The following is a 10,748-nucleotide window of genomic DNA, read 5'->3' as shown; positions in this document are numbered from 1 at the left end:
CGTCGCTGCCGCCGCGCCGTCGCCCATCGCGCGCCGCCCTCGCCGCCCCCGCCGCCCGTCGTCGCCGTCTCGCGCCGCCCGTCGTCGCGCCGCCCCCGTCGCGTCGCCGTCTCGCGCCGCCCCGTACGCCGCCCCCCGCTCGTACACACACACACACACACACACACACAGAGACACACACACATATATTTTTTTTACTTATTTTCTGTTTTCTGTTGTTTAGATTAATGTTAGATGAATTACGTAGATAAGAATGTGTTAGAATGTTAATGTTAGATGAATTATATGGAAAAGATGTTAAATATTAATGTTAATTTTAGATGAATTAGCTAGATATTAATTAGGTATATATATGAGATTTGAACTAGTTGAATTAATATAACTAGTTTATTTTTAGTATGAAAATTAATAGAACAAGTTTATTTTTAGTAAGAAAATTTAGGTATATGAGATTATTTGAACTAGTTGAATTAATATAACAAGTTTATTTTTAGTAAATGCGGAGTTGAACTAGTTGAATTAGTAGAACTAGTTTATTTTTAGTAAGAAAATTTAGGTATATAAGATTTGATGATCTAATTAAAATATTATTATATATAGCTATTTTATATATTTTAGTAAGAAAATTAATAGAACTAGTTTATTTTTAGTAAATTCTTAGTTGAATTAGTTGAATTAATAGAACTAGTTTATTTTTAGTAAGAAAATTTCGATATCTAAGATTTGATGATCTAATTAATAGGAAATGTCGTCCGACGACAAAAAAGATTTCATTAAGTGCGAATACTGTGAAGACCAGCGCGACCTATGCGACAGAAATTTCCTTGTTGATGATAGGCACTTCAGCATCAAGCTGGATGAGACCTTCGAAGTGGATACAGTAAGTCACAACAACAAGTCTTTTTTCGTAATTAAGCATGACTTATATATGCTTCATTTGCTTCAACTTATAATTTTAAATTTTCACTATTCTACTAGCGCATCCCCTGCCATGCAAGAATTTTTGTCTTGGATAAGATAGGTTTCAGTGCTATGGAAACTATGAAGGTAAAGAGAGTTTACCTGAAGACCGAGCATGATTATACTTTTAACGTCAAATTATACAATGCAGACACGTACACCTATTTTGAATGCAAAACTTGGCAAGCACTATGCAAGGCTTATGCATTTGAGCCTGATATGGTTATCACCTTTGATATTCGTCCGGAAGATGATATTGAAGGTAATAGAGACATCTGGGTCGATGTGCAGACGCCTCCAGTTCTATCATTATGTGAGTTTCTCAACCATATTTATGTCTTTGATATTGTTTATTCAAAAATAGTTGACAACTAATTTCTATTGACAGCTTATTTCCATTCAAGCAAACATGTCCGGCGCTTGGTAGACAAGACCTACTACTATCCCGGAGCTGAACTAAACTGCGAGGAGATAAGTCATTATGTTTCATGGCTTGAGGATCTTCATACTGTCGAGACAAATTTTCTTCCTGCACTTAGAAATGTTAGTACTCAAAACGTGCGACCAATAGTGATCGTATTGAACTACGGCCATTTCTATTTACGAAAGATGGTAAGATTTTTACTATTTATCCTCAGTGCATCTTTTGCATACATTCTTTTTTTTGCTAAACTTTCATTGCTAAGTATATTAATTACTATACGATGTTCTTCAATAGGGACTCCCGATGACAGTTGTGCCTCAGTGGATCGAGACTAAAGGTCACATGTCAATGATTAGCTTACGGCCAAGATATCCTACATTGCACATGAGTGCATTCAGAATTTCTAAAAGCAATGAATGCTTAATAGTGAAAGATTGGAGCAAAATTGTTAACAGTCCATGTTGGGGAACGTAGCAGAAATTTAAAATTTTCTACGCATCACCAAGATCAATCTATGGAGTAATCTAGCTACGAGGGGAAGGGGAGTGCATCTACATACCATTGTAGATCGCGATGCGGAAGCGTTGCAAGAACGCGAATGAAGGAGTCGTACTCGTAGCGATTCAGATCGCGGTTGATTCCGATCTAAGCACCGAAGAACGGTGCCTTCGCGTTCAACACACGTGCAGCCCGGTGACGTCTCCCACGCCTTGATCCAGCAAGGAGAGAGGGAGAGGTTGGGGAAGACTCCATCCAGCAGCAGCACGACGGCGTGGTGGTGATGGAGGAGCGTGGCAATCCCGCAGGGCTTCGCCAAGCACCGCGGGAGAGGAGGAGGAAGAGAGGTAGGGCTGCGCCAACAGAGACCGGAAAACTCATATGTTGGGCAGCCCCAGACCTCAACTATATATAGGGGGGAGGGGGCTGCGCCCCCTCTAGGGTTCCCACCCCAAGGGGTGGCGGCCAGCCCTAGATCCCATCTAGGGGGGCGGCCAAGGGGAGGAGAGGGGGGCGCCACTAGGGTGGGCCTTAAGGCCCATCTGGACCTAGGGTTTGCCCCCTCCCACTCTCCCATGCGCCTTGGGCCTTGGTGGGGGGACGCACCAGCCCACCTGGGGCTGGTCCCCTCCCACACTTGGCCCACGCAGCCTTCTGGGGCTGGTGGCCCCACTTGGTGGACCCCCGGGACCCTCCCGGTGGTCCTGGTACATTACCGATATCACCCGAAACTTTTCCGGTGACCAAAACAGGACTTCCCATATATAAATCTTTACCTACGGACCATTCCGGAACTCCTCGTGACGTCCAGGATCTCATCCGGGACTCCGAACAACATTCGGTAACCACGTATATCTATTCCCTATAACCCTAGCGTCATCGAACCTTAAGTGTGTACACCCTACGGGTTCGGGAACCATGCAGACATGACCGAGATGTTCTCCGGTCAATAACCAACAGCGGGATCTGGATACCCATGTTGGCTCCCACATGTTCCACGATGATCTCATCGGATGAACCACGATGTCGGGGATTCAATCAATCTCCTATTCAATTCCCTTTGTCTATCGGTATGCTACTTGCCCGAGATTCGATCGTCGGTATCCTATACCTTGTTCAATCTCGTTACCGGCAAGTCTCTTTACTCGTTCCGTAACTCACATCATCCCGTGATCAACTCCTTGGTCACATTGTGCACATTATGATGATGTCCTACCGAGTGGGCCCAGAGATACCTCTCTGTTTACACGGAGTGACAAATCCCAGTCTCGATTCGTGCCAACCCAACAGACACTTTCGGAGATACCTGTAGTGCACCTTTATAGCCACCCAGTTACGTTGTGACGTTTGGTGCACCCAAAGCATTCCTATGGTATCCGGGAGTTGCACAATCTCATGGTCTAAGGAAATGATACTTGACATTAGAAAAAACTCTGAGCAAACGAACTACACGATCTTGTGTCAGGCTTAGGATTGGGTCTCGTCCATCACATCATTCTCCTAATGATGTGATCCCGTTATCAACGACATCCAATGTCCATGGTCAGGAAACCGTAACCATCTATTGATCAACGAGCTAGTCAACTAGAGGCTTACTAGGGACATGGTGTTGTCTATGTATCCACACATGTATCTGAGTTTCCTATCAATACAATTCTAGCATGGATAATAAACGATTATCATGAACAAGGAAATATAATAATAACCAATTTATTATTGCCTCTAGGGCATATTTCCAACAGTCTCCCACTTGCACTAGAGTCAATAATCTAGTCCACATCACCATGTGATTAACACTCATAGGTCACATCACCATGTGACCAACATCCAAAGAGTTTACTAGAGTCAACAATCTAGTTCACATCACTATGTGATTAACACTCAATGAGTTCTGGTTTGATCATGTTATGCTTGTGAAAGAGGTTATTAGTCAACGGGTCTGAACCTTTCAGATCCGTGTGTGCTTTACGAATATCTATGTCATCTTGTGGATGCTACCACGCGCTACTTGGAGCCATTTCAAATAACTACTCTACTATACGAATCCGGTCTACTACTCAGAGTCATCCGGATTAGTGTCAAAGTTCGCATCGACGTAACCCTTTACGACGAAATCCTTTTCACCTCCATAATCGAGAAAATTCCTTAGTCCACTAGGTACTAAGGATAAGTTCGACCGCTGTCATGTGATCCATTCCCGGATCACTATTGTACCCCTTGACCAACTCATGGCAAGGCACACTTCATGTGCGGTACACAACATAGCATACTGTAGAGCCTACGTCTAAAGCATAGGGGACGATCTTCGTCCTTTCTCTCTCTTCTGTTGTGGTTAGGTCTTGAGTCTTACTCAATACTCACACCTTGTAACACAGCCAAGAACTCCTTCTTTGCTGATCTATTTTGAACTCTTTCAAAATCATGTCAAGGTGTGCGTTCTTTGAAAGTATCATTGGGCGTCTTGATCTATCTCTATAGATCTTGATGCCCAATATGTAAGCAACTTTTATCCAGGTCTTCCTTTGAAAAACTCCTTTCAAACAACCCTTTATGCTTTCCAGAAATTTTACGTCATTTCGGATCAACAATATGTCATTCACATATACTTATCAGAAATGTTGTAGCGCTCCCACTCACTTTATTGTAAATACAAGTTTCTAACAAACTTTGTATAAACCCAAAAACTTTGATCACTCCATCAAAGCGTATATTCTGACTCCGAGATGCTCGCTCTAGTCCATGGAAGGATCGCTGGAGCTAGCATACCTTTTAGCATCCTTAGGATCGACAAAACCTTTCTGATTGTATCACATACAACCTTTCCTTACGAAAACTGGTAAGGAAACTTGTTTTGACATCCATCTGCCAGATTTCATAAATGCAACTAATGCTAACATGATTCCGACGGACTTAAGCATCGCTACGGATGAGAAAATCTCATCGTAGTCAACTCCTTGAACTTGTGAAAATACCCTTTTTCACAAGTCGAGCTTTCATAGACGGTAACATTACCGTCCATGTCCGTCTTCTTCTTAAAGATCCATTTATCTCGGATTTCATGGCTTCTAACCATTTGTCAGAATATGGGCCCACCATCGCTTCTCCATAGCTCGTAGGTTCAGTATTGTCCAACAACATGATATCTAAGACAGGATCACGTACCACTCTGAAGTAGCACGCATCCTCGTCGTCCTACGAGGTTTGGTAATGACTTGATCCGAAGTTCCATGATCACTATCATAAGCTTCCACTTCAATTGGTGTAGGTGCCACAGGAACAACTTCCTGTGCCCTGCTACACACTAGTTGAAGTGACGGTTCAATAACCCTATCAAGTCTCCACCATCCTCCCACTCAATTCTTTCGAGAGAAACTTTTCCTCGAGAAAGGACTTGTTTCTAGAAGCAATTACTTTTGCTTCCAGATCTGAAATAGGAGGCATACCCAAATGTTTTGGATATTCTATGAAGATGCATTTATCCGCTTTGGGTTTGAGCTTATCAGCCTGAAACTTTTTCACATAAGCTTCGCAGCCCCAAACTTTTAAGAAACGACAACTTAGGTTTCTCTAAACGGTGTCGTCTCAACGGAATTGCGTGGTGCCCCTTTTAAAGTGAATGCGGTTGTCTCTAATGCCTAACCCATAAACGATAGTGGTAATTTGATAAGAGACATCATGGCATGCACTATATCCAATAGGGTGCAGTTATGATGTTCGGAGACACCATCACACTGTGGTGTTCCAGGCGGTATTAATTGTGAAACACTTTGCACAATGTCTTAATTGTGTGCCAAACTCGTAACTCAGATACTCATCTCTATGATCATATCACAGACATTTTATCCTCTTGTCACGACGGTCTTCAACTTCACTCTGAAATTACTTGAACCTTTCAATAATTCAGACTTGTGTTTTATCAAGTAAATACACTCAGCATCTACTCAAATCATCTGTGAAGTAAGAACATAACGATATCCACTGCATGCCTCAGCACTCATTGGACTGCATACATCAAAATGTATTACTTCCAATAAGTTGCTCTCTTGTTCCATCTTACTGAAAACGAGGCCTTTCACTCATCTTGCCCATGTGGTATGATTTGCATGTCTCAAGTGATTCAAAATCAAGTGAGTCCAAACGATCCATCTGCATGGAGTTTCTTCATGCATATATACCAATAGACATGGTTCGCATGTCTCATCCTTTTCAAAAACGAGTGAGTCCAAAGATCCATCTACATGGAGCTTCTTCATGTGTTCTATACCAATATGACTCAAGTGGCAGTGCCAAGTATGTGGTACTATCATTACTATCTTATATCTTTTGGCATGAACATGTGTATCACTACGATCGAGATTCATTTTAGGTGAAAGACCATTGAAGGTATTATTCAAATAAAAGAGTAACCATTATTCTCCTTAAATGAATAACCGTATTGCGATAAACATAATCCAATCATGCTCAACGCAAACACCAAATCTCGATGGTAGAGGGAGCATGCGATGCTTGATCACATCAACCTTGGAAACACTTCCAACATATATCGTCATCTCACCTTTAGCTAGTCTCCATTTATTCCGCAGCTTTTATTTCGAGTTAATAACACTTAGCAACTGAACTGGTATCTAATACCCTGGTGCTGCTAGGAGTACTAGTAAAGTACACATTCACATAATGTATATCCAATATACTTCTGTCGACCTTGCCTGCCTACTCATCTACCAAGTATCTAGGGTAGTACTGCTTCAGTGACCGTTCCCCTCATTACAGAAGCACTTAGTCTCGGGTTTGGGTTCAACCTTGGGATTCTTTACTAGAGCAGCAAATGACTTGCTATTTCATGAAGTATCCCTTTTTGCCCTTGCCCTTCTTAAACTAGTGGTTTTACTAACCATCAACAATTGATGCTCCTTCTTGATTTCTACTTTCGCGGTGTTAAACACCGCGAATAGCTCAAGGATCATCATAACTATCCTTGATATGTTATAGTTCATCACGAAGCTCTACTAGCTTGGTGGCAGTGACTATGGAGAACCATCACTATCTCATCTGGGAGACTAACTCCCACTCGATTCAAGTGATTGTGGTACTCAGACAATCTGAGCACATGCTCAACTATTGAGCTTTTCTCCCTTAGTTTGCAGGCTTAAGAAACTTGTCAGAGGTCTCATACCTCTTGACGTGGGCACTAGTCTGAAATCCCAATTTCAATCTTCGGAACATCTCATATGTTCTGCGACGTTTCAAAAACGTCTCTGGTGCCACAATTCTAAACCGTTAGCATTACGCACTGAACTATCACGTAGTTATCAAAACGTGTATGTCAGATGTTCCGCAACATCTACAGACGACGCTGAGGTTCAGCACACCGAGCGGTGCATTAAGGACATAAGCCTTCTGTGCAGCAATGAGGACAATCCTCAGTTTACGGACCCAGTCCGCATAATTGCTACTATCAACTTTCAACTAAATTTTCTCTAGGAACATATCTTAAACAGTAGAACTAAAGCGTAAGCTATGACATAATTTGCAAAGACCTTTTGACTGTGTTCATGATAACGAAGTTCATCTGATTATTTGATGAACTCCCACTCAGATAGACATCCCTCTAGTCATCTAAGTGATACATGATCCGAGTCAAACTAGGCCGTGTCCGATCATCACGTGAGACGGACTAGTCATCATCGGTGAACATCTCCATGTTAATCGCATCTACTATACGACTCATGTTCGACCTTTCGATCTCTTGTGTTCCGAGGCCATGTCTGTACATGCTACGCTCGTCAAGTCAACCTAAGTGTTTCGCATGTGTTCCGAGGCCATGTCTGTACATGCTAGGCTCGTCAACACCCGTTGTATTCGAACGTTAGAATCTATCACACCCGATCATCACGTGGTGCTTCGAAACAACGAACCTTCGCAACGGTGCACAGTTAGGGGGAACACGTCTCTTGAAATTTTAGTGAGGGATCATCTTATTTATGCTACCGTCGTTCTAAGCAAATAAGATGTAAACATGATAAACATCACATGCAAATCATAAAGTGACGTGATATGGCCAATATCATCCTGCGCCTTTGATCTCCATCTTCGAGGCGCGGCATGATCACCTTCGTCACCGGCATGACACCATGATCTCCATCATCATGATCTCCATCATTGTGTCTTCATGAAGTTGTCTCGCCAACTATTACTTCTACTACTATGGCTAACGCGCTTAGCAATAAAGTAAAGTAATTTACATGGCGTCATTCAATGACACGCAGGTCATACAAAAAATAAAGACAACTCCTATGGCTCCTGCCGGTTGTCATACTCATCGACATGCAAGTCGTGATCCCTATTACAAGAATATGATCAATCTCATACATCACATGTATCATTCATCATATCTTCTGGCCATATCACATCACATAGCACATGCTGCAAAAACAAGTTAGACGTCCTCTAATTGTTGTTGCAAGTTTTTACGTGGCTTGTATAGGTTTCTAGCAATAACGTTTCTTACCTACGTAAAACCACAACGTGATATGCCAATTTCTATTTACCCTTCATAAGGACCCTTTTCATCGAATCCGTTCCGACTAAAGTGGGAGAGACAGACACCCGCTAGCCACCTTATGCAACTAGTGCATGTCAGTCGGTGGAACCTGTCTCACGTAAGCGTACGTGTAAGGTCGGTCCGGGCCGCTTCATCCCACAATGCCGCCGAAACAAGATAAGACTAGTAGCGGCAAGAAGAATTGGCAACATCTATGCCCACAACTGCTTTGTGTTCTACTCGTGCTTAGAAACTACGCATAGACCTAGCTCATGATGCCACTGTTGGGGAACGTAGCAGAAATTCAAAATTTTCTACGCATCACCAAGATCAATCTATGGAGTAATCTAGCAACGAGGGGAAGGGGAGTGCATCTACATACCATTGTAGATCGCGATGCGGAAGCGTTGCAAGAACGCAGATGAAGGAGTCGTACTCGTAGCGATTCAGATCGCGGTTGATTCCGATCTAAGCACCGAAGAACGGTGCCTCCGTGTTCAACACACGTGCAGCCCGGTGACGTCTCCCACGCCTTGATCCAGCAAGGAGAGAGGGAGAGGTTGGGGAAGACTCCATCCAGCAGTAGCACGACGGCGTGGTGGTGATGGAGGAGCGTGGCAATCCCGCGGGGCTTCGCCAAGCACCGCGGGAGAGGAGGAGGAAGAGAGGTAGGGCTGCGCCAAGAGAGACCGGAAAACTCATATGTTGGGCAGCCCCAGACCTCAACTATATATAGGGGGGGGAGGGGGCTGCGCCCCCTCTAGGGTTCCCACCCCAAGGGGTGGCGGCCAGCCCTAGATCCCATCTAGGGGGGCGGCCAAGGGGAGGAGAGGGGGGCGCCACTAGGGTGGGCCTTAAGGCCCATCTGGACCTAGGGTTTGCCCCCTCCCACTCTCCCATGCGCCTTGGGCCTTGGTGGGGGGGCGCACCAGCCCACCTGGGGCTGGTCCCCTCCCACACTTGGCCCACGCAGCCTTCTGGGGCTGGTGGCCCCACTTGGTGGACCCCCGGGACCCTCCCGGTGGTCCTGGTACATTACCGATATCACCCGAAACTTTTCCGGTGACCAAAACAGGACTTCCCATATATAAATCTTTACCTCCGGACCATTCCGAAACTCCTCGTGACGTCCGGGATCTCATCCGGGACTCCGAACAACATTCGGTAACCACGTATATCTATTCCCTATAACCCTAGCGTCATCGAACCTTAAGTGTGTAGACCCTACGGGTTCGGGAACCATGCAGACATGACCGAGACGTTCTCCGGTCAATAATCAACAGCGGGATCTGGATACCCATGTTGGCTCCCACATGTTCCACGATGATCTCATCGGATGAACCACGATGTCGGGGATTCAATCAATCCCGTATTCAATTCCCTTTGTCTATCGGTATGCTACTTGCCCGAGATTCGACCGTCGGTATCCTATACCCTGTTCAATCTCGTTATCGGCAAGTCTCTTTACTCGTTCCGTAACTCACATCATCCCGTGATCAACTCCTTGGTCACATTGTGCACATTATGATGATGTCCTACCGAGTGGGCCCAGAGATACCTCTCCGTTTACACGGAGTGACAAATCCCACTCTCGATTCGTGCCAACCCAACAGACACTTTCGGAGATACCTGTAGTGCACCTTTATAGCCACCCAGTTACGTTGTGACGTTTGGTGCACCCAAAGCATTCCTACGGTATCCGGGAGTTGCACAATCTCATGGTCTAAGGAAATGATACTTGACATTAGAAAAAACTCTGAGCAAACGAACTACACGATCTTGTGTCAGGCTTAGGATTGGGTCTCGTCCATCACATCATTCTCCTAATGATGTGATCCCGTTATCAACGACATCCAATGTCCATGGTCAGGAAACCGTAACCATCTATTGATCAACGAGCTAGTCAACTAGAGGCTTACTAGGGACATGGTGTTGTCTATGTATCCACACATGTATCTGAGTTTCCTATCAATACAATTCTAGCATGGATAATAAATGATTATCATGAACAAGGAAATATAATAATAACCAATTTATTATTGCCTCGCATATTTCCAACAGTCCAGGCGTCGTCCAGCGGGAGGGAGGTGAGGAAGAAGTCGCCGCGGCGGAGGGCGGCGGTGACGACGGGATCCGAGCGGCGCAGGGGGGCGAAGGAGGGGGCGGTATCGGCGTCCACTTTGAGGAAGATCCCGAGGAGGGGCGCTGGGTGAAGGGCTCGGAAGAGGCGGCGGAAGGACGGGGAGGAGCGGACGGCGCCGAGCCATGGGCGCCAGGTGAGCGCGGCGCGGACGAGGTCCGGCAGGTTGGGCAGGCGGAGGAAGA

This window comes from Triticum aestivum, chromosome 4D (assembly GCF_018294505.1).
Source record: "Triticum aestivum cultivar Chinese Spring chromosome 4D, IWGSC CS RefSeq v2.1, whole genome shotgun sequence".
Taxonomy (NCBI): domain Eukaryota; kingdom Viridiplantae; phylum Streptophyta; class Magnoliopsida; order Poales; family Poaceae; genus Triticum; species Triticum aestivum.
Note: the sequence above shows the minus strand (reverse complement) of the source record.